The sequence below is a fragment of the Pseudonaja textilis genome, chromosome 1 (assembly GCF_049901715.1).
Source record: "Pseudonaja textilis isolate UNSWEBS1 chromosome 1, rPseTex1.2, whole genome shotgun sequence".
Taxonomy (NCBI): Eukaryota; Metazoa; Chordata; class Lepidosauria; order Squamata; family Elapidae; genus Pseudonaja; species Pseudonaja textilis.
This window is the reverse complement of record NC_141990.1, coordinates 31418377-31443265: the sequence shown is the minus strand read 5'-3', so window position 1 is coordinate 31443265 and position 24889 is coordinate 31418377. Positions and strand designations below refer to the sequence as shown.

Sequence of the window (24889 nt, the reverse complement as noted above, 5' to 3'; positions counted from 1 at the left end):
AAGTCATACCTGTATCTATACAGATGTTTTCACATTATCAGGTTAAGATGGTCCTCTTCTCCTAGCCATTTTTATAACTAGATGTTTTTGTTGGCTGTATTTCAAATGCATGATAATGTATACATTTTTATTTTGAGATTTATGAATGTAATTTTACATTTTTATTGTTTTTCTATTGTTTTAAATGTTTTAAATGACTTTGCAATCATGGCCATTACTGGATGGATCAAAATGTAACAAATATATACATACCTTGACTTCCTTTTGTTCCTTTGGTGACAGCATCATTAAGAACAGCAGTGTCATATTATGAAAAATCAGATGAGGAGGACTTTTTAACTGGGAAGTATTCAGGGGATATTAGTAGCCAGTAGCCAGCTTGTGTGCCCTCTGGATAGAAAGGTGAGATATAAATCAAAGGAAAGAAGAAAGAAAAATATCAACATCATGGGAACCTTGCTAAGCTGTTTGATAACTTGACCCTGATCAAAAGAGCCTCATTCTTTGTCACCAGACTAATAAATCAAATACAGGACCATGGAAGTGAGAGACGTGGGTGGGCTGGGGTGGGTGGCACTCAGAAATTCCTGATTTATTTATTTTTTGATGATGATAGAATTAACAGAAAGGAGTGTTGCAATCCCCTCTTCTGAAGCCCATGAAATTTTGTGGTTCTCATTCCAATCTGGCAACGTGCCTATGTATCCTTAAACTCTTTAAATTAGAAGCAAGGATGGCAGAGTGACTAGAATTGTTTCAACAATACAATTATTTGAATCATAATTATCTTCCTCTGTAAGATGACAACTACAGTGCTGCAGTTGAAGCCCCGCCTCTTTTATATGCCTGTAGAAAGTGAATGTGTATGGAACATGCACAAAAGAGGCAGATCTTTGATTGTATTGTCACACCCACCATCTTTTGGATTTTGATTCCGTCTCTGGGGATACTATGATGTTATTCTCCCTGGACATTTGAAGATAACAACCACTCTTGGTCCAGATTTTGTTTTTATTTTTGCTTACTTATAGTGCTTTCCTTTTTAAAATTAACTTTACTGTACTTTCACATTTATTTATATTTGCATAGTTTGTTATATCACAGTAATTTAAGATTTAGTGCTCTCTTATATAACATTCTGAGAACTTCTAGCTGTATGTATGATGACACAACACAACGCTTCTTTGCCAAAAATGGGAAGAATGAACTGATAATTTTCCTTCCTTCCTTCCTTCCTTCCTTCCTTCCCTCCCTCCCTCCCTCCCTCCCTCCCTCCCTCCCTCCCTCCCTCCCTCCCTCATAGAAGGCTCTTGAAGACAAACAATCCATCTTTGTTCCAATGTATTGTAATTGTTACTGCAACTATTGTTGGTTGCAGTAACAATTACAATACAGTAGAACAAGAATAGATTTCTAGAAGTAGAATCCATTATTTCCAGTGACACTGGGCTATTTTCTAAGAATTATTATAGTTGTTGACATATATCCTAATTACATATACCATAATCAGAAGCTCAGAAGAACAAATCGGTCTTGACTTAGTACATCACTGATACAGTTGCCAATTCTATGTCCTGGATCTTTGATGCCACCACAAAAAGTCCATTTCCCCAGCTGTCACCTACTTAATTAAGGTCCTAAAGAGGAGTTCCTGAAGAACTTGAAGAACAGAATTTACCTGAAAACTGGCCATTCTTCCCCTCCCCTTCTACTGTGTCTGAGATTTGTGGCTGATATTTGCATAATGCTCTCCTGTCCTTTGCAGTTCTTCAGCTGGTATCTGGCATGTCATACTATTCACACATGTTGTTTAAATGAGACCAAAAATAAATGTTCCATGCTCATGAATGAATTGCAGATGCTAATTTCACTCCTTTTTACTTCCTTCTTTACATTCTTCACTGCTGAATGTATTCATGAGGCTCAGTCTGAACACATCTACTCCCCCTTTTTTTCTCTTATCTAGTAACTGTCTTTTGCTAGCGAGACACAGCTGTCATAATAAAACACTGTAACTTATTCACGAAAGCACAGTCGTTCAGGTGAGGAGGAAATGGAAGAGGTGTTGACTCATAATCTATATAGGGAATGTTGCAGGCATCCTGTTGGTGAATTGGTAGCAAGCCTTCAGGAATTTAAATTGGGCGCTGAGCTTGTTTAAAAGGAATGCCAAATCATGATTGGGAACATTAGATTTGTGGACTCTCTGCTTCTTCTCTCTCAATTTGTCTCTACTTTTTCCTGGGTAGATTCTGGTTGGGGCATTGTGGTTTCCATTTCTGTAGTGTTTTATGGTCAAATAGTTTTACCACAAAGAAGTAAACATAGGAGAATGAAAGGGATATTTTATTTAATTGTATTCAAACCTGAGCACTTTGTACCCTGTTTCTCCAACAATATGGCTTCCCCCAATAGGAAGTCCCAGCATGTTTTATAGGCATGAAATGAAATTAAGCCCCTCCCCCCAAATTAAGGCCTATATTATGACCCTGATATGAAGTGCCCCACCAACTCCGAAGTCAACATCCAAGTTGGTGCCGCCTGCCCGAAGATGCAAAGGGGGGGGAATTAAGTCACCCCTGAAAAGATGGCCTAGCCATTTTTTCAGGGCTGAAAAAAAAATAAGACCCAGCCTTATTATATGAGAAACACGGTAGTAGCATTTGAATGATTATCCCTGAACTAAGTCTTTAATGGGAGCTGAAGAACATATTACAGCAAGAACTGAGGCTATTTGTGATTTCTTCTACCCCATGCTGTTTCCTTTTTCATTCATTCAGTCAGCATTTTGTAATGCTAAACTCAATCCTGAGTAGGTTTGTTTGTTTCCTGTAAGTATTTCTTGGAACTTGTTACTCCACTAAGGCTGATTATCTATAAGTTTATAAGCAGGGAATGCTTATAGTTGACTACAATCTAATTATAATTATGAGTTCATTAGCAGCTTTGGGCAACTCATCTTTCAGGCTCAGTTTCTATCTGCAGAATAAGTATAATATTTAATTTGCTTTGGCAATTATTCTAAGGATTGCAAAAATAATCAACATAAAGTTTTTTGTGGGAACTATGATTCTTTGTTCTTTGTGTACGTGCTAGGACAACGGAGCCTTCTGGTAGTTGGCTGGAACACGAAGCAAGGAGCAAAGACAAATTGTTGCCATTTCTTAACCAGAACTGTAGCAAACTTAAACTCTGCAGCCTTGTATGCTTTATGTGAATGATCAGTGCATGTTGTGTGATGTAATGCGTTTGTGATAGGACATTAACAAAATTGCTACGTTAACAAGATTGCTTCTAATAAAAGAGGGTTTCGGAGTTCTCTCTGCGCTCTCATCCCAAGACAACTTTGCGAAGTGTCTTCTTTTCATGAGAGACCACCACAACTGGTGACCCCGACGTAATCCACTCAAAAGAGATACGTCTTTGGCACACCCATTCTCATCGTCTGGAATAGACTTGGTGCACCCCATCCGCTTGAATCGCTGGCAACAACGGATCCCTCGTGAGTATGGGTGGTAGATTCTCTAAGGAGCAGGTCGCTCACATTCAGGAAATCAGAGAATTGACCAAACGAATTTTTTTTACCTTTAAAAGGGGGGGCTCCCTTCATGCCCCCCTCCCAAAAACCTCTATTGAGGAACTCCTAGAATACATTTGGCAACACTGCCCTTTTTATCCGGCTAAAGGCAGTATCAAAACTACAGTATGGAAGGAGATTGGAAAATACCTTCATGCAAGTCCTAGGGCCCCTTCGTCTATATTAATTGCTTGGAGGGTGGTTTTTGAGGCTCTCTCCTCTCTAGAGCAACCCCTACTTGGCCCCCTTTCTGGACCCCCTCCCTATGTGAATCCTGCTGTACAACTCTTGCCCCCTGCTGTGGTGCCTGTGTCTCTTAAACCGACTGCCCCCCCCGGAGGCAAATGAGGTTGGTAAACCTCCTTCCCCTTCTCCTGACCCCCCCCTCATCCAATCCCTCTTCTTCTTCTCTTGCTTTCCCTTCTGTGCCTTCCTCTCCTGCCTTACCCCCTCCTATGGGTGCGGTTCATGCTGCCATCACTGCAGGAGTTAGAACTGGCGAGTTAGATCACTCTGGCTGCCCATCGGCGTTCCCGTTAGTTTATGCGCAGAATGTGCAGGGACAAAACGTCCCGCACTGGGAACCCATCCCTGTTAAATCAATTAAGGATATCAAACAAGCTGTACAAATGTATGGTATTCAGGCTCCATTTACGATGGGATTATTTAGAATGATGGCTAACGCCCATATAATGATCCCAGCTGATTGGCATAGCCTTTTTCATATGACTCTAACAGGGACTCAATTTGTTGTAGGGCAATCGGAGTTTCTCCATCATTGTCGCCTATTGGCAGCTCAAAATCCGAATCTTACTGCAAATGAACTGGCAGGAGAGGGTGCCTTTGCTGCTCCCGCAGCTCAATATAATAGCCCTATTAATGCTCTTAACCTTTCTGCACAAGCCGCATCCGCTGCTACTATTCTATCTGCTTTTTCTCTTTCTCCCCTAACCCCTTGGGACAGTCATAACTATTTTCATCAAAATAAAAGGGCTCTTATGAAGGAATTCCAAATCACCACCCAAGAGGCTGCTGCAATTATTCAACAATGCCCTACTTGCAGCAAGCAAGCCCCTGCCCTGCCAAGGGGAGTAAATCCCAGAGGCTTAAAAGCCTGCCAAATTTGGCAAATGGATGTAACCCAGTACGCGCCTTTTGCACCATGGAAATATATCCATGTTTCAGTGGACACATACTCAGGGTTCATCATGGCCTCCCCGCAAAGAGGAGAGACCACAAAACATGTCATTAACCACTGCATCCAGTCATTTGCATTCCTGGGAAAGCCCTCGGAATTAAAAACTGATAATGGCCCTGCCTATACTAGGACCAACTTTGCTACCTTTTGTAAACAATGGGGCATTTTGCACAAATTTGGCATTCCATACAATTCTCAAGGGCAGGCCATAGTAGAAAGAGCCAATCTGACCCTAAAGAATTCTCTTGACAAAGTTCAAAACTCGATGGAGAAACTCACCCCAGGGCTACCCATGCTGCAAAACAAGCTTAACTTGTGCTTATTTACACTGAATTTCCTGAATGAGTCTGGCACACCTGCTTCTTCTGCTGCCTCTCGACACTTTTGCTCTCCATCCAAGGATGCTCCTAGACCTCCAGTCTACTTTTGACAGTTGCCAGATCCCACATGGCATGGGCCAGCTGAACTTATAACCTGGGGATGAGGGTATGCGGCTGTTTCCTACAACAACAACACAACCTGGGTCCCCAGACGACAAGTGAGGCCTTTTCTACCCAAACCAGCCTTGCCTACATCAGCATCATGAAGGTGCCCACTGCATTCATCATTTGCCTCCTGGGTTTCCACATCGTTCCTGCTGATACGACAGCCACCCCATCCTCCTGCGACACCTGCATCAAAACTACTCGCAGCGGAACGAAAACCCAATCCACCCTGATCTATCGTACCTTGAAGCCTGAGTGCAACCCAAGGCAGTGGGACCCATTACAGCATCCCTATATGTCTATGCATACAAAGGTGGCTCCAGTTCTGATCTTGCAGGAATGTTCTCTACCAGTCAAACAAAAAATGGGTACATAACCCATAATGTCACTCGGGGGTACCAACACCTCAGTATGCTTTGATGCTTGCCTTGCCATCAGCAAAGGTCAAGGTCCTAACGACGCTGCAGGAGTTACCTGCGGCTCACACAGCTGGCAGAGATCTTATCTACAGGAAAAGAAACATCTCTTTCAAAAGGTGTCCGGGACTAACGTGGGGTCCACCACTGTTTACAACTACTGGTACACCCCACCTATTGACTCTGCTCAAGTAAGCGGCCCTCAAAATATTAATATCACTGTTAAATCAAGCTCTACTTCATGTATCACTGACAAATGTAATCCCATTTGCTTGTACACTCACTTACCTGAATCTAAGGGGGTACAATATCGTTTTTTAGGTCTTGGTATCGACGGTACCGGACGTGACCCATATGGTTATATTGTATTGAAAATCCACACCACCTCCATAAAGTCAACACCATCCAAAGTTTTCTGGGAATATCAAGACGAAATTGGCAAATTGAACTCTCTCCCTATTCCCCCCAAAGCTCATAACATGTTTATAAAACTAGTTGAGACAGTCGCCAAAGAACTAACTGTCAAAAATTGTTTTGTCTGTGGAGGGACCAATATGGGGGACCAATGGCCATGGCATGGTCGTGAAGCAAATTATACAGAATTATTACTTAATCAAAACAACTTTACATATCACCAGATTGCCAATGAAACCTGGCTACTTTCTACTAACTTAGTAGGTCATGTATGCTTCCAACGTAATCAGACCGACAATCGATTTCTCCCAATGGGAGAATTGTTGTGCCTAGGCACGTGGAACAACAATACATGGTGGTCCAATGATACACCTACCCCATCCAATAATACTTTAAGTAAAATTATCAACATGACCTTTTTAAAGGATCCTGAAAATAACATTCTTGCATGGCATTCCCCCGATGGACTGTATTGGATTTGTGGAAGTTATGCTTATAACATTCTTCCTGCAGGGTGGTACGGGTCCTGTATTCTGGGAGCCATTCAGCCATCCTTCTTCCTTTTACCCCTTACTAGGAGACGTACACTAGGAATTCCGGTGCATGAAGAAGTGGGTAACCTCCGAAAAAAGAGGTCCAGCAACATAAAAATTGGTAATTGGAGGGACAATGAATGGCCTGCTGAGCGTATCATCCATTACTATGACCCGGCCATATGGGCCCAAGATGGCACATGGGGATACCGTACCCCTATATACATGCTCAATAGAATCATAAGGTTGCAGGCTGTAGTAGAAATTATAACCAATAAAACAGCTGTAGCATTCAAAAAATTAGCTAAAGAAAGTGCGCTCTCACGAACTTATATTATGCAAAATCGCTTGGCTTTAGATTATCTTCTTGCCAAAGAAGGAGGAGTGTGTGGAAAATTTAACCTTAGTAATTGTTGTATTGAGGTAGATGATAGCGGAAAAGTTATCCAACAAATTACTGATAGAATGATCAAGGTTGTGCATGTACCCGTACAAACATGGAATGGTCTTGATTTTAGAGACATGTTTGGATCCTGGTTCCCAAAATTGCCTGGTTTGCAAGCTATTGTAGCGCTCATTGGTATGATTGCTGCGGGATGTGTTGTATTGCCTTGTGTATTACCCATCTTTGTATGCACTATTTCTAACAGCTTATCCCTCTTGGTTGAGAAAAAAGCCACTGCGCAGGTAATGGCTCTCTGGAATCAACAAATAACTAACACATATGAACCACTGCCATCCGAAGATGAGATAGGAGAGCCAACCTGTGACGACCCAGACGAGGACAAGATGTTTGTGATGGTTGAAGAAGTCACGAATGCCATGGATAACATCAGCATGCACATCACTCTTGCCTACGGGCCTGACAAAGACTTGTTGGGACTAAAACACTCCTTGTCTCTTAAAAAGGAAAAACAGGGGAGATGTGGGAACTATGATTCTTTGTTCTTTGTGTATGTGCTAGGACAACGGAGCCTTCTGGTAGTTGGCTGGAACACGAAGCAAGGAGCAAAGACAAATTGTTGCCATTTCTTAACCAGAACTGTAGCAAACTTAAACTCTGCAGCCGTGTATGCTTTATGCGAATGATCAGTGCATGTTGTGTGATGTAATGCGTTTGTGATAGGACATTAACAAAATTGCTATGTTAACAAGATTGCTTCTAATAAAAGAGGGTTTTGGAGTTCTCTCTGCGCTCTCATCCCAAGACAACTTTGCGAAGTGTCTTCTTTTCATGAGAGACCACCACAGTTTTTGATTAACTAATCCATTATTTTATAAAAGTTGTTTTTCTACCTCTTTCAAAAAGTTCATATTTGTCTTGATTTCAAATCCCACCTTTCCTCTGTCCCTCATGCCCTAGTCATCTCTCAGCCAGATTACCTCAATGTTCTCTACATGGTCTCCCCTTGAAGAGTATTCGGAAGGTGCAGCTGGTACAGAATGTGGCAGCATGCATAGTCCTGGAAACTCCTAGGTCTGTACATATAACACTCCTATTGTGCAATATGCATTGGTTACCAGTTTGCTTCCAGATCCAATTCAAAGTGTTGGTTGTTATGTGGCATGGGTCCAGGTGCTGTCTCCTGATGGGACAAGCCCACCCCACTTGGGCCAGAAGAAAAGGCCTGCTATGGATTCCGTTTGCTAAGGAATTGAAGCAAGCAGGGTCAAGGAGAAAAGCCTTTTCTGCTGTGTCCCCATCCTGATGGAATCGTCTAGAAGTGAGAACTGCCTCGTCTATTTTGGCCTTCAAATCTGGCTTTGTCAGTTCACTGCTTGAGGTGGCCAATGGGGTTAGAAGACATCATCCATTCATCTGTCTCTTAGCTTTTTTAGTTCAGTTTTAATATAGTTCTTAATAACATTTTAATTCTATGTTGCTTTAATCTTTTAATTTTTTAAAACTTTTTTTTAAACCATAAGCTGTACCTTTAAGCTGTAAGCTGTACACCTTTTAGGGGAGGTGGGTGGCATATAAATTTAAGAAATAAATAAAACCAGACAATGAAGTGAAACATTACAGCATCTGTGGCACAATATCTTAGTATCCATATATTTCTATCAATTAAGGAGAATATTTGTAGCTGAGGATTGAAATGATCTTAATAATTTGTATGTTTTCTTGCAGATGCTTCATTACCCAACTAGGTAACATCATTAGTGCTAGTGAGGAATGGGGTTTGCTCAGTTTATATTCTAGTGTCTTGCGCTGTCAGTGTTGGTAGGGGATGGACATACAGTTTCTTGGGTTGGGCTGTTTACTGTTAGCTTTTTTGGTAATTCCTTGATCAGGATATTATTTACTTCTTGATTGTTGGTTTGATGTTAATCTTGAAATTAATCTATGCTCACCTAGGTGATGATGGCTGGTATGGAGGTGTTTTGGTCTTTTTTGTTCCCTTTTGTGAACATCCTAGACCAAGGCAAGTTCAAAAACTATGAAACTTTTGAAAGCCTGGCACTTTGACAAATTAGTCATCAATAAACACAAAGCCATAACGATATCTATGTACTAAGAGACAATCAACAAGCCAAAACAGGAGGTTTCTCTGCAAGAAAACAACCAAGCTCAGAGAGCATCATTATGTCTGGATTTTTACTGCCCAGACCCATTAATCCCATTTTAATTATTTGCCCCTCCCACCTGCTTCTGAACTGTTTATTAAATTTTGCATCAGGCAAATCCCCAAATAGTTTCAAAGAGAAGTTTTAATATGCTAATTGCAGGTGTGGAAGGCCATTTGGGATTCGGATCACAATAAGGGCAAAATGTGGCAGATTCCTTCTTTTTGGACTAGGGACTGTCAATCCTATTCTTGGATGGACCTTGGTAATTCCAACAGCTGAAATTACATACTAAATGGACTGACAACATGTCACTATTTCCAAAGCCAATATAAATTACATGTTAACTCAGGGATACATAAATAGTGCCCATCGAAGCCTCAGATGGATCTCCCAATAAAGTTGCCATCAAACTGTAATTTTTAAATATAATGGCAGAAATTAAAGGGAAAAATCCTTTGTATAAGAATATAATTTGTGACAGGCTATACTTTTTTTTTCCTGGGCCAAAGGCGAAGTTTGCCCTTTGAAGAGCATATATGTATATGGTGGCATTCCAAAGATTAGTGATGAGGCTTGGATAAAATTTAAATTGATTTCATTTCATGTCCATATTTTTTAAAAAATATATATCATTATTCTCCAGTTATGTAATATTAGGGGCACAAGGGGATCCCACAGGGTGCTTCAATACCATGGAAACAATGCAATTCACCTTATAAGACATGGAAGTTTTTGCTTTCCTGAGGCTGCAGGAATGGAAATCAACATTGTCCATATTACTTGCTACAAGATCTGCCACAAATGTTCATGACTGCATTGAGTGGAGGGTTTTTCAAAAACAGGCATATATGTGAGTGATGTCTACTAGTGGCCAAACAATGGATTTCAAAATAGATTAGTGAATGACGTTACGAAAAACAACCTATTAATCATCATAATTTAGTGCAAGAAGCAGTACACGGACTTGATGGATAACATTTTGAAGTTTCCAGCCAATCATAATAATGGATCTGTTGATTAGTTTCTTAGGTGCTTTAAACTCTCTTTTTATGATCATACAAGAAAAATAAGGTAAGGAAATATGGTGGTTGGGAATAAAGGAGAAAAGTTTTGTATAATTCATTTTGTCAACTTCACGAGTATCTGAAAACACAGTATTTAAAATTAATATTTTAAAAACTGATAAGTTTTTAAAAGTGAAAATTATATTTAAAACTAACACAACTCAGATGTAACTCTCTGGAGAAGGTTTTAATTCTGGAAAAGATAGACAGAAAGAAGAGAACAGAATGATCAGCAGCAAAGTGGCTGAATTCAGTTACAGTGCTACTGGGTGCACTATTCAGTGATCTAAAGGGACATATTATCAGGGAGAAAATTTACATGGTCACTAAGAATCATCAGTGACTTGATGGCACATAATCGATCAAAGTTATTCTTATCAGGTGCAAGTAAACAGAGCAGGACTCAAAGCATACTACCTATACACAAGAATCTGATCTACTCCTGGTCAAGGCAAATTGGCATAGATAAGAATCAACAGAATTCATGGGGCGCTGATGGCACTTTTGACCCCACCTTCAGGCTCTGCTTGGTCATCTCCTACAATTGTACTGTGAATTTGCATACATTTATCAAAATTTGTGTAGCCATTGGTAAGGTCTTTATGTGTATATACTGTATATTAAACTAGGGTTGATAATACATCATTCATGGACATGATCACTATTCAGCATCTAATTTTTTATATTTTAAGCAAAAGAAACATGGTTGAAATCGCATGAGCTCACAAAAGCTCATGAGATTTCAGCATTTTCATATGAGATCTCACACAATTTTATGAGAGAACACTAAGTCCTTATACCATCTCATCAGTGGTGGGATTCACCCTTTTTTACTATTAGTTGTATGAAAGCGTGCTTTATGCACTTTGCGCGCATGCACAGCCCCCATAAACCACCAATTTTAAGCTTCAAAACTGACCTGTTCAGTTTTGTTCAGTGCTGGCGAGTAAAACAGCTGAGGCACAGCAATCTGCTCTGCCGCATGAGTCAGCTGAGCTCAGAAACAAGGAAATAAAGCACAGGAAAGGGCGGGGGTAGGTGGGCAGGGGGTCACTGGCGCTATTGGTTCGTTAGAATCTATGCAAACAGGAAGCATCCCACCACTGCATCTCATGTGAAAATGTCTCTTGTATAAGTTTTATATAATGATATCACTAAAATCTTGCAAGATTTAATAATGAATAAATAATATATAAGTGCAGGATGATTATACAGATCATTGCACAAAGTTTATGATAACATCCACTGGCTGAAATGAATTACTAACTTCTATGATTTCTACTATTATTACAATAGCTAAGTGATCTTTATCTGCATGATAATTTAAAGATGGTGTCCTTGTTTGATCCCAGCAAATGCTCTTGGACATACAAATGCAAGTTCTTTGTATGTTGAGTCAATTTCCCCTGGCAAAAATAACATATTCTACTTATTCATCTAATAGAGATGATGCTTATTTAATTCAATATAAACTGGGCTTAGAAGACTTCAAGCTGAGGAGGATTTGATTTGTAGCCTTAACCTGCAATTAATCTGTAACTTTTTTGGCATTCAAATTTTAGGAGATCACTGTAATTATGTTGTGATTTTTCCCCACATAAACTCGGTCCTTATGATATTCCTGACTAGGTAAGTATAAATTTGGAAATTAGACATGACACATCCAAAGATGTGTAGGGTTGAACAATCAAAGGTAATATATTTAAAGCATCTGCTTTTGAGAATGTGAAAATGTATGGATTGCAAACTTTTATTGGAAAGTTTGCAAAAGCCAAGAAATGACATAAGACTTAAGTTTGTTCTCTAATGCTTCAAATGGGGTGTGCAGCTTCCTTTTGGTTGGGCCCTGAAATTCTTAGAAATTGTTTTTGGAAAGCAAGATCATGTGATCATATTCCCATTTAGCAATGAACATATTCCAATTTACCAGATGTGGTTTCCAAACATCTGCTAAATGGGAATACCATTTTAAAACTTGTTTTGGGGTATGGGGGTATGGAAGGAATTTATTGGTTAAAAAATATCATTAAGATATGTTTTTGTCCTGGTGCAGTAGCAGATGATCTGGAATTAGGAGATTTTGATATTAGTTCCTTGTCTCGTACAGATCATGTGCTGTTCTCCTTGGAGCTTTCTGTAGTTACTCCTCACTGCAGGGAAGAAGGATCCATTTGATTAAAGCACCCCAGCTGCCTGATGGACCCATTTAGGATTCAGAAAAAACTTGGGATTGGCCTTGAGGGCTTTGTATATATAGATGACCATGGCCCTGTTCATTGTTTGAATGAGTGGATGAAAATAACTTTGAATCAGATCGCACTTGGGTGGATTCTCTCTATTTGTAGATCCTGGGTGGATTCTCTTTCTTTGTGGATCTCAGAGGGACCTCGGTGTTTCCAAGGAATTCTGGTAGATGAAACAGGGGAAGAGATGTCTAGAGCAATGCTGAAAGGTGAAAAATGTGACGGTTAACAGACTTTGTCAAGTATTTAGAATTAAGTGGCAATACTTGTGGTGAAATGTATTTTTCAGTTTTTACTGTTTTCAGTCTGCTGACCAGTGGCTTTATTTAAGGTGATTCAGTTGCTCCTAGGTAAGAATAGTCTAGAAATCTGGCAAATAAATATGTTCAGATCTGCTTTGAGTTGGATGCCAGTTGTACAAGTTCAATGGCATTGACTGAGTCACAGTTTGGCTTAAATATCTGAGACAAGCTTGAGCCAGTTATTCCTGAAGAAGTGGTCAGAGTTCTGGAGCTATAAATATAAACCCAACTTTGTTTTAGATCCAAGCCCTTCCTTGGTAGTCAAGGGCTCCATAGAAAAGCCATGGATAGGAGCAGTTTATGCATCCTTAAGAGAGAAATTCTGTGAAACAGGTCCCTTCCTAAAGAAGCCACCATGAGGTACAACGGAGCAGGGTTTCTTTGTCCAGTTCTCAACCTTATTTTTTTTAGGGAGTCTGTTGAGAAGGTGGTTGGATTGCAGCAATATGGAGACTGCAAAGAGATGCTGGCAAGCACAAGTGGTCACATATTTGGTTGTATATCAAGTGTGGTAGGAGAGAAGAAAGAGGTTAAGCATTATTTATGGAAGACTGAGTATTGATTCTGTCTCCCCTTAAATATTATTAAACTTTTTTTGTCATAGGAAGGAAAGGTGAGCTGTTTAAGTGCAATTCTACCTTGATTGGAAGGAGAGAGTGAGTAAGTGAGTGAGTATATTTTCTTGTCTGGAAACCAATGATTTTTTGGCAGACATATTAGTGTGGTCACAGCCCAAATAGAACACTTCTCAAGCACGCAAATATCATTCACTCACAGGTCTTCATTGATCACAATCTTATGAAGGAATGTATGAAAAGAATAGGATACTTTGTTTCCTCAGTTAAAGACCTGGTATTTCTGTTCTGACCCAGGCTTCGTCAAACTTAATAAAACACAAACTGATTTTAAAAGTAAAATCTATTTTAATACAACGCTAGGAATTACTTCCATTTCCAGCCAAAACTCATTATACAGAGTTCCTCCAGATAAGAGCACACTTTTCAGTGCTGTAGAATGCTTGCCAACAAATAGATGTCCAATTAAGGTTTAATATAAACCAACCCAAAAACCCAGAAAAAACTGAACAAAGTACAGAGCTTCAAGATGGACTCGGAAATTACTGAACTGCTTTGCTTCCTGCAAAGCTCTTCGTCATTGAGGACTGACTTTTACCTCTTATGGGAAGGCAGTGACCTCCCAGCCTTACTCCCGAGTTGCTCCTTCTGTTTCAGCTGCTCCCGCTTTCTAGGAGCTCTGCAAATACGCACACTGGGAATAGGCTTCCCTGGGTCCTCTGCTTCACTGCTGCCAGACTCCGAAAGCTCCAAAGGCAGCATCTCACTCTCAGATGGTCCTGGCCCCATCCCTGCATTGGATGCAGGACCCTTGTCCAAGTCCCCGCCAGACTCCCTGACTGGTTCCCTTTTGTCCTCACTGTCCGATACCTCTGCCGTCTGCACCGACTGCCGGAAAACTACAAGTTTTCTCTCCATTGCAACTACAGAGGTTGACTGGTACAACATTTGACTTGCTTTCATTGTATGTATACCTCACCTCACATCAAAAGGCTAGTTTAGGAGCTTCAAGGCAGATCACCTGACACATGTAGCTCTTTGCCAGCCAAAGGGAATAACCAAAAGGGCCGTTGCTGTTTTCATCTCATCATGTGTGACCTGATATATTTTTTTTAAGTGTGGATGGAAGATTTAGCTGAATAAAATGCTTCTCCATGCTTTGCAAGTTACACTGAGAGATGCCATAATAAAGAACAGACACAATGGTCCATGTATCATGACTGTTCTTAACCATATCTTTAGCCTTAATCAAAACAGCACAGTTTTCTTGTGATTAGTCTAAGGAGGTCTAAGAAATAGCTCATATTTTAATGTCCACACCTGGCAGTCCTATCTATATTGATCCCAACTAGTGACTCTGTGCACATCTGAAAATGGTGGACCAGAGTGGTCTCTCTGTGCTGTGCACATGAATGAGGCCTCTGCAGGTGAGGAAGGTGGTCTTAGACAGGGAGCAAGAAGCAGCAGCTGACTGTAGCCTGGTAAATGGAGGTTTTCCTTGTTGAACATTTTCATACACACACACACACACACACACATACACACACACACACACACACACACACACACATATATATATTGAAAATTACCCAAGGCTTTTAGTTTTAAAGGAAAGTAATTTAGTGAAACGTATTTATGGTAATTTCTCAGTAAGTGTGTTTTCAACTGAACAACTGCCAAAGTCCTCTGCTCCCCCTTCTCTCTTTCTCATGTTGAGACATCTTCCCTCTGCAGCCCAGCTTATTTTCATAACCATTCAACTTTCTGCCTCTTGTTTCCTAGGCTGTTATTCAAATTACACATATTCCCAGTTATTATTTCCATCATTTAATATGCGTTTGACAGAGATCTTATTTTTATGCTCTCCTGCCCTGCCAAATGTGCTAACTACTCTTTTCATGGAAAAGACTTATATGCCTTTTAAAAAAAGAAAAGAAAGTAGCTGTTACTTAAAAAAAGATGTGTTGGGTGAGGTGGGGGTTCTGGAATAATGGCTTATAAAAATATATGGAAAAAAGGGAGAAAAAAACTTGATGTTTTGATTTTAATATATTGTTACTCTCAGAGGCAAAATATCCGTAAGGGGTGGTAAGAACAAGATGAAGGACACATTCACAAATCAAAGTCTCCTAGTTGTTAGGTGTGATGGTCATCCATTTTAATTTTTGCCCACAACCCCTTTAGAAAGCTTAATTTATAGCAATAAGTTGTGCTGAGGTTCAGAAACCAGGCCATTTTCCCATTCTATAAGATTAACAGATCAACAAATGGAGTTCTGTGCTGGATGACCATAATATTGACCTCTTCTTTTAGTTTGTGGGAAAAAAATCATTTAGGAAGAAATGCCATCTTTAATGTTCTTTTAATCTTCAGTTTCAGGGTCTCAGTGGCTCAGTGGCTAAGATGCTGAGCTTGTTGACCAGAAAGGGCCGGCAGTTCGAATCCCTAGCACTGCATAATGGAGTGAGCTTCCATTACTTGTCCCAGCTTCTGCCAACCTAGCAGTTCGGAAGCATGTAAAAATGCAGGTAGAAAAATAGGGACCACTTTGGTGGGAAGGCAGCAGCGGTTCTGTGAGCTTTCAATGTTTAGTCATGCCGGCCACATGACCATGGAGACATCTTCGGACAGCGCTGGCTTTGTAACAGAGATAAGCACCACCCCCTATAGCCGGAAACGACTAGCATGTATGTGCAAGGGGAACCTTTACCTTTACTTTAATATTCAGTTATGATTTTTCTATTAGAGATCAGCAATATTTCGGATCCTATCTATCCTCCCATTAAAAAAGCTAATAGCCCAAACATCTCCCTAAAATAATACATTGAATGTGCATCTTTGTTCTTGCTATCATAAAGTCTCATGTGGGAATGCTGAATTTTGGACCTTGCATAAGATTAGACAATATTTCAAGTTGATATTTTATCAAATATCATGAAAGAAAAATTAAATCCTATGCAAACTAACATAGATTTTTTTTCCTAGGCTGTATTAACAAAGGGATAGAATCAAGATCATGTGAAGTGTTAATACCACTTTATAATTCCTTGATAAGACCATACTAATAATATTGCATTCAGTTTTGGTTGCCATGATATTAAAAAAAAGATATTGAGACTCTAGAAAGTGTTGAGAGAAGAGGAAGAAAAATGATTAGGGCACTAGAGCATAAGAAAGCCATTAGGCATTAGGGCACTAAAACATATGAAGAACGTTTGCAAGAATTGGATATGTAATTAAAAGAAGGACTAGGGATGGCATGATAGCAGTGTTCCAAGATCACAAAATGGCAATCATGTGACATCAGGATGCTGCAACCACCATAAGTACATGCCAGTTGACGAGCACACAAATTTTGATCATGTGACCATGGGGGTGCTATTATGGTTATAAGTGCAAGGACCAGTCATAAGTTACCTTTTTCAGCACCATTGTAATTCCAAATGGTCACTAAACAAATGGTAGTAAGTGGAGGACTACTTGTATATATGAAGAGCTGTGGTGGCGTAGTTGTTAGAATGCAGTATTGCAGGCTAACTCTGCCCACACTGCCAGTAGTTCAATTCCTTCAATCCTGACCAGCTCAAGATTGACTTAGTCTTCCATGCTTTCCAAGGTCAGTAAAATGAGGACCCAGATTGTTGAGAGTAATATGCTGACCCTGTAAACTGCTTAGAGAGGGCTGCAAAGCACTGTGAAACAGTATGTAAAGTCTACGTGCTATTACTATTGCTAAGTCCCTAAAGATAGGATCAAAACATGCATATATATTTTCAAGATGCCACACATTTATTTGTTTACAAAGGGACAAAAGTTAAAATATTTAAAAAATTAGTTTCCTATATCTGTGGTATCGAAACACCAGACCCAATTGGATCCCAGAATTAGGTTGATTCAAAGGAAACCTTGAGTCTTACAGGTATATTATGCTACTCAAATCATACAATAATAAATGCACTCACACCATTTTGTGTGTGTGTGTGTATGTGTATGATCCCAATTATTTAAGTCTGAAGTTACTTTGAAAAAGGAATTCTTATTTATTTAACAAAAATCAAGGAGAATGCAAAGGTGTGTGTGTGTGTGGGGGGGGAAATTCCACAAAGTGGGGGCTACTAATGAGAAGACTTGCTATCTTTCCCTATCCTACAAACCTCCCAAGGAAGAAGGAATCTTAGCAGGCCTTCTTTGGATAAGCAGATGCTATCATGACAAGATGCTATCCTGGCTAGGTCAAGGCATTGCCTGAAGACCTCACAGCTCTCCAAGAAGGATACATGAGAAGGCCCTCCATGCAGGGGTGGGAGTCTACCAGTTTGCACCTATTCGCTAGAACTGGTAGTTAACATTCTAAGCAGTTCAGAGAACCGGTTGTTAGAAGAAATTACTGGCCTAATCCTGTAAGGAAGGCAGGAAGGAAACATTCTGGTGTTCCTTACAGAAACTGCCTCTCCGTTAACCCTTATTACATTCTTGGCAGGACTAGACTTCCTGTCTCAGGAATGTCTCTGGAGTTTTTTTCCCCTCCTTTGCTGGTACTTTGCTTGTGTGGAGTGACCATTCAAAGTTACAATGGCACTGAAAAAAGTGACTTATGACCATTTTTCACACTTATGACTGTTGCAGCATCCCCACAGTCATGAGAGGCCAGGCAAGGAGATGCGTGCCTCAATGTGAGTGATATTGAGTTGGCCACACCCAGCCAATAACATGACCACCAAGCCATGTCCACCCAGTCATATGACCACCAAGCCATGTCCACCAACTAAGCCATGCCCACAGAACCAGTTGTTAAAAAATTTGAATCCCACTCCTGCCTCCATGCCCCAAATTCCCAAAACTGTAAGGTGCACTTACTACAAGAAAACAATCTTAAACCCTTCCTTTCCTTAAAGGCATTCTTGAAAGTATGTATCCCCGAAGGGATGATCCATCCTGAAATCAAGATAGACTTGGTGAAGCTAACAGTGAGACTTTTTCATGCTCCAATGGGAAAATAGGGGCTTGAGCCAACTACTCAACTTTCTGATTTTGGCCTTGAGAATGTTGGGGATGAAAACATAAAAGATCTGTCTGTGCATGCCACTGGATTAACTGGGTGATTAGTAATTTTAGTACATTTGGAATGTATGCTTCCCCACCAGATTTTAATGTGGCTTAGCTTGTTTTTTTTTAAGTAATTTTTTTTAAACCAGCCAATTTAGCAAAGTAAATCCCATTGAAGAACAGTGCATCAGGAATTGGCATCTAAGACACATAAATCACCCTTAGAAAACTACCATGTAAATTACATCAAAAGCAGCAGCAACAACAATGCATTTTTACCCTTTCCCTGAAAATCTAATTGAAGTACCAGTGGGTTCCATATGTAGGTGCCCCAGTCTAGAAGATCTAGAAAAAATTCTGTTTAGGTAGCCCTACATCCTTTTAAAAAAACTTTGAAAAGTTGAAAAACCACCTCAACTTTGGCTTTGCATTTCTTTTTCATGGTTTACTATTCTGACCCATCAGATGTGAGTGTGGCTTGGGTCACTTGTGACATGTGGTTTGGGTCACCACATCAAATTACAAACACTTATACATATGAAGGGAAAGTCTTTTGTGTCAGTTTCTGAAAAGTTACTGCTGGCTACAGCAGATGTTCTTAGATGTGACTTGCTCACATGATTGTGACTGGCTCAGTTCTATGAATTCAGTTGCTTTAGAGGAAAACCACTAATTACAGAGAAAGGTCACCAAAACATAGAAGGTCTATTTTCCAGCTCCATTTTGTGGCTCAGACAAACCTCATGTTGTTTGGCTGACTTCAACTTGTGAGCCACCCTCCTGGCCTGCTCATTTCCATCCTCATAATAGAAAGCACGCCTCTGTGTGACAGTTGCCACTGGAGATCTGCCACTTGAAGTAATTACATGATGAAACTATTTAAGGTTGAGTAAAATACTCTCCCCAGGTTCTTGCAGAGCCTGTGTCTTATATCTTGGAGAAGCAATTTCATATCATGCCTTTCAAGTAATGTAATGGCCACTTGCACTGACAGAATCCTCGTAAAAAAGAAGACCAAGACTTGGCTCGTGAAGTGCTATTGATTTTCCCTTTTCTTTCTGCCCCCTCCCTCCTTTCTCTCTAATTCCCTTCTAGAGTTTCCAGAGATGCAACCCTGTTGTTCAAGAGAGAAGTTACATTAGCCTTCAGTGCTGTAGATGGGTTCCTGTGTGAGCAAGGCAACAGTGAACCTAGTGATAAATACTGCATTTGGGTGATGACTGTCCCCAATCTCTTTTCCAACATTTTTATGTGACTCAGCACTTGTTGTCTTTGCTCTATCTAGTGGCTCCAGATGATTGTTGCAAATGTAACAGTTCTCCTCAACCCATGTGGTCAAGCAATGTCTAAAATAAAATATAGGGGATTACTTTAACTTAACATTATCTATGAGCATTCAGGGGAAACTCCACCACAAATTTAATTCATTGCCATGTTGCACATGCCAGGCAAGTCCAAGTTGTGGTGGGCTGTGCATGAAACATGCAATGGATCTGTGGTCCCTGTCACTGACCTGAAAGGAAATTGAAATTCCCAGAGCTACAGTCAGTGATAACCCCATCGAGACCACCTACAAAGCTGCAAACTCACAAATGAATTTTCAGAATTTTTCACCACTCTTAGACAGAATGAGTAAAAACTGAATGTGTGGCATGGATTGGATTTAGATAGATCTGCCCATTTTTGTTAAGTAAAATGCAGGCCTCCATATTCAAAACTGAATATTATATTGTTTAATCCACAAAGTACCATTGATTTTTTTAAGTGTACATTTGTTATATAAGTCACCCATGGTGAAACATGTAAAAGAAAAGAATTATGTCAATTATCTGTGAATGAGCACTCTTGTGCCTTCAGGTATGAAAAGAATCACTGTGCATTCATCTAGAAATGACATGATATAAAAGCACAAGAGCTTTATGAAAAAATACTTTCTTTTCCAGTAGTGGGCAGTGTTTGTGGATCAAGGACCATACATAATAAAGTGGTTGGGGTCATTTCACAGAAGTGAAACTTGTTGGTTGTTTGGTGGGGGAATCTGAGGAGTTTTGTTAATTCCTGAGTTAGCAATAGTTCTGTTTCAAGGTTGCCAATAAACTTTTCATTTATTTCCTAACTCAAAATGACAGGAAACAGTGCTGTCAGCTTTGAGCAATCATTATTACAGAAGGATATAATGACTGACTTCCAGCCCTAGAGCCATAAGCTGCCTACTTCTTTTTTTCTACAATGGGGTATCAGTTGTCCTTATACTGTATATACATATACAGTACCAAATGTCTTTCATGTCTCATGAGAAAAATATTGTGAGGTAATGAACCTGTGAAGGGGGCATATTTTACTGAAAAACACTTACTGGACTATTATATTATATGGAATTTCATGTTTTCTGTTATTTGCCTGTAGGGGGTATGACTATTTTGTAAAGACAAACAGGATATGCATTTTTAATAAAGAAAAAATTGCAAGCACCATTCCCTTCTACGAAGATTAATTTCAAATTAATATAATATTTTGCTTTAGATTGAGGCATTAATGTATCTTGGGGTTGGAAGGGGTAGGAACAACCATGAATTCCCTACTGTTAGGCACTACAAGATACTGGGATTTATTTATGCCCAAAATGATGAAATATTTCCCACTAATTAGCTGATTAATCCAATTCATTCTCTTTTACAGGCCATCCAAACAGTGAATCTATTGTGGACCTAAGCATGGAAAATGAAAAATGTGACTTCTATTTTCAGAATGATGTTCAGATGTCAGTCATGAGACAATTGTAACCAACTTGAAGCTTATAAAGCAAAAGGCAAGCAATCATGGAGGAGAGATGGAGAAGGAAGAAAGCAATTTTGGTACAGTTAAAGGAATCCTGATTCCACTTGTTTGGGACTACAATATTATCTATCTATCTATCTATCTATCTATCTATCTATCTATCTATCCATCCATTCATCCATCCATCTATCTATCTATCATCTATTCATTAAGTTTATATGCCACCAATCTCACTATCAAGTGACTCCGGCACTTTACACTCTGAATTAGTTGAAGTTGATGAGACCTGTAGTCTAAAATATATGGAGCTCTCCAGGTTACTAAGCACCAGTTTGCCAAGCTGTGGCTTTAATCAGCTGCAAGAATCAAACAATACTCAGATAGCTAAACAGAGTGGCTGCTGGTAAAACAATTGAGTAGCCCAAAGGCATTGGTTCTCTATTCACTATTGATTCTAGTCTTATAAAATAATGGGAGTTAATAGCATAATTAGAAATCTCTGGTTACATCACTGAATTCCACATTACAGTTTCCCATGGGCAGAAACATCTTAATATGCTTTGAATGTAATTGACATCACTTGCATTAGATATGCTCAATAAAGATATATGTTTTGGCAATCCATCACAATGTCTCTGTGATATTTGCTTGTGAGCAAAGAGACCTTTTCAGCAGAAAGGGCTTGTGGAGATGGGTCTTCATATTCTCATCTAATTGTTTATATGAACCAACACTGCTCTAATAGAAAACCTGGAAGTGAATCCTGGAATACCTTTCTCCACACAAAATATTCAAGGAATTTCAGGAAAATGTCAAAGATTTTTGGTTCAGTGAATTAATTTTAGGACCTTATCAGTGCATTTGCTCTGGCCTTCTTTAAGGTCACATCAGTACATTTTGTTAGAAGTGACATTCAGTTGTGTAGAAAGATTTTTATCAGTAAAACATTGGGTAGAAATCTAGCACAATTCCAATGTTGGAACTATACATCTAGAAGGAAGGAATGAAGCAAGTTTCTTTTAAAACATTTTAAATGTGAAAGGCAATGTCTTTTGATTTGATTACATTTGATTTTCAGATACTGTCCTCAACTGGATTTTGAGATGGGTGGGAATAAATGTATTTGAAAATGTTAAATATGATCATATCTATAATGCTAGTTATTTTTTCCAATCATAGGTAAAAAATAAATAATTCTGTGTCAAGCATCTATCCACTTCATTGGTCTGTGGGAAAACAACTGCTATCCAGGGGAAGAAAAATAATAATACAAAAGTCCATAACAAAATCTGCCTGTCCTTTTCATTAGATATAGTTCAAATTGTCCACAGGGTGTTTTTTATCCTCATTTTGCTTGTTTTTCTCTCCTAGAGAGTATCCCATATCCAGCAACGTTCACCCAGAGCATGCAAGAATGCTGAGTTGTCGCATAGGATTTTTTACATCACACTGGGGAGGTATTACTTGATAACATCCACCTTGTTTTGAATTTACTGCTTTAGCATATTTCATGCCCGACGTGTTTTTTTCCCAACCATCTGCTAAGATTAGCACTCTAGTGGTATAATAAATTTACCTTCTCTGCTCCCATAGTGTAGTCTGGAACTGACTTACACTTTACTTGGTCTAATTGAAAATAGGCGAAGATAAATGATGCACTTTGAATTTCTCTCTCAGATGTAGCATTGTTCATTACTACAGCAAGGGAATGAACAGATCTGATAAGAAGACCAATTGTTCCATTAAAAAAAAATTCCATGGTAGAGAATACGGTACCAACAGTTATAATTACTTGTGGGTAACTGGGGAAAAAAACTCCAACTCTTAATATTGTAATCATAAAAAGAATGAAAACTTTCTTTCTGACATCAACACTTTGGTTTATCCTGCAGAAAAGGGTCAAGAAGAAACAAGATGAAAATTCTGCTTAGGAATAAAAAATAAATCAATACTGAATTAAAAGAGAAGGTTGAAATATTGATATGAGGGATGTCCATCCTGAAGGGAGGTAATAATTTTTGAGGGTGGAAGTTCATTCTCTGAGCTTGTGGATTGGTTTTCGAACATTTGTTACCAGGCTGGATGACATCTTCAGCAGAGTTTCGGGGGTGTCAGTGTCGATGTTCTTCTGCTTATAAGGCATTCATGTGTTCACTAGGTCTTGTGATATCACATCTCCTCTGAAGATGTTACCCAGCCTGGTAATGAAATGTTCAAACACCAACCCACAAGGTCAGAGAATAAACTTCCACCCTCATCCTCCACCTGAGCTACAAATATTTGCCATTATAACATAATATTTTTCTCTAAATAAGATCATAACCCAATCTCTTTCAGAATTCAGGGTTTATTTGGATAAGATACCTCACGTCTTTGCTAGTTCTCATTTTTGAGAAGTTTGGTATCTACAGTATGTATGTTTAAAAAAGTCCTTGCCACTTCTAGATGAGATGGGCAGGACATAAATCAAATCCATCAATTAATCAATAAATTCACAAAAGTTTAATTCCCTGACTTGGTTTATCAAATTTGACAAGACTGCAGAGACAACATCCTAAAGGTGTCTCCAATTGTCCCTAGTCTCTCACTGCCAGCAGCACATCTTTCCCTGGTTTTATAAGAACAGATTTCTTAGAAAATGTGGATGACTCATAGTACACCGAATGGAATAATTTCCTGACAATTTCAGAAATACGTAGCAAATTCTCTAAGAGAACAATGTTTCAATGTATGTGTATTGGAGTGTGTGAGGGAATCCTAAGCTAAAAGTTTTTTAAAATTCAAGAGATCTGTCCATCCATACAACTTTGTTCCCTTTTTGGAGTAAGCAACATTATGCAAAGTACAGGGAGAAAATGTAAGAGAGGGAGAGGGTGGGGGGAGAGGGAGAGGGAGAGAGGGACAGAGAGGACCAGAGGTGGTATTCAGTAGATTCTGACCAGTTCTGGAGAACCAGTAGCGTAAATTTTGAGTAGTTTGGAGAACCGGCAAATTCCACCTCTGATTGGAGATATTACAGTGTCCTTCCCCTGCCACATCCACCAAGCCATGCTCACAGAAGTGGTAGTAAAAAACTTTTGAATCCCACCACTGGAGAAAATATCAAAGAAACAGAATAAGAAAAAGGGGGGGAAAGTACTAAATCTAGTTTAAATCAACATCATTCATATAAACATTCTTCATACCTTTTTATTATTGTATACCATATTTACTCTCATTACACCAAATCACTGAGGAAAACACTGCCTTTTATTCTTAAGACTTCACATTTATCAATGGCATCCAACATAACTTTCTTTGTTTTTCTCTTTTCCTCTATGTAGTCATTCTCCCTTCACAGAGAAGTAACACATTTGATCCTCGTTGAATCTCTCTGTATTGATGAAACCGACACATATTTTTGTATAGTTACTCAGTTTTGATTTCAGCAAATTCTTTCAGCACCCATTTGTCGCTTTCTTTCTTCTTGTTTTATCCCATTCACTTCTTGAATGCTTCATTCTTACTGCATTCAGTGCAATCTTTATGTTTCTCCCACTATATCCACTTCTCACTTCCATTTTAATGAAATGGAAAGAAGCACGCAGCCATTTTCACTTCTTTTGACATAGATTAGCTTAATTCATCACATTGCCCATTGCCTTTTCATCAGTATTTAGATCTTAAATAATTCAGGTTCTCAGCAAA

The 24889-nt window shown here is 39.3% G+C and overlaps 1 long non-coding RNA gene across 1 annotated transcript in view; it reads left to right on the top strand.

The window, feature by feature from the left end:
* LOC148127557 (uncharacterized) overlaps positions 1-24194 on the top strand; it is a 275653-nt gene extending 251459 nt beyond the window's left edge. Inside the window, exon 3 of the long non-coding RNA XR_015742989.1 lies at positions 21104-24194. This is a non-coding gene — a long non-coding RNA (uncharacterized LOC148127557). The remainder of the gene's footprint in view (positions 1-21103) is intronic.
* Positions 24195-24889: the final 695 nt, after the last annotated feature.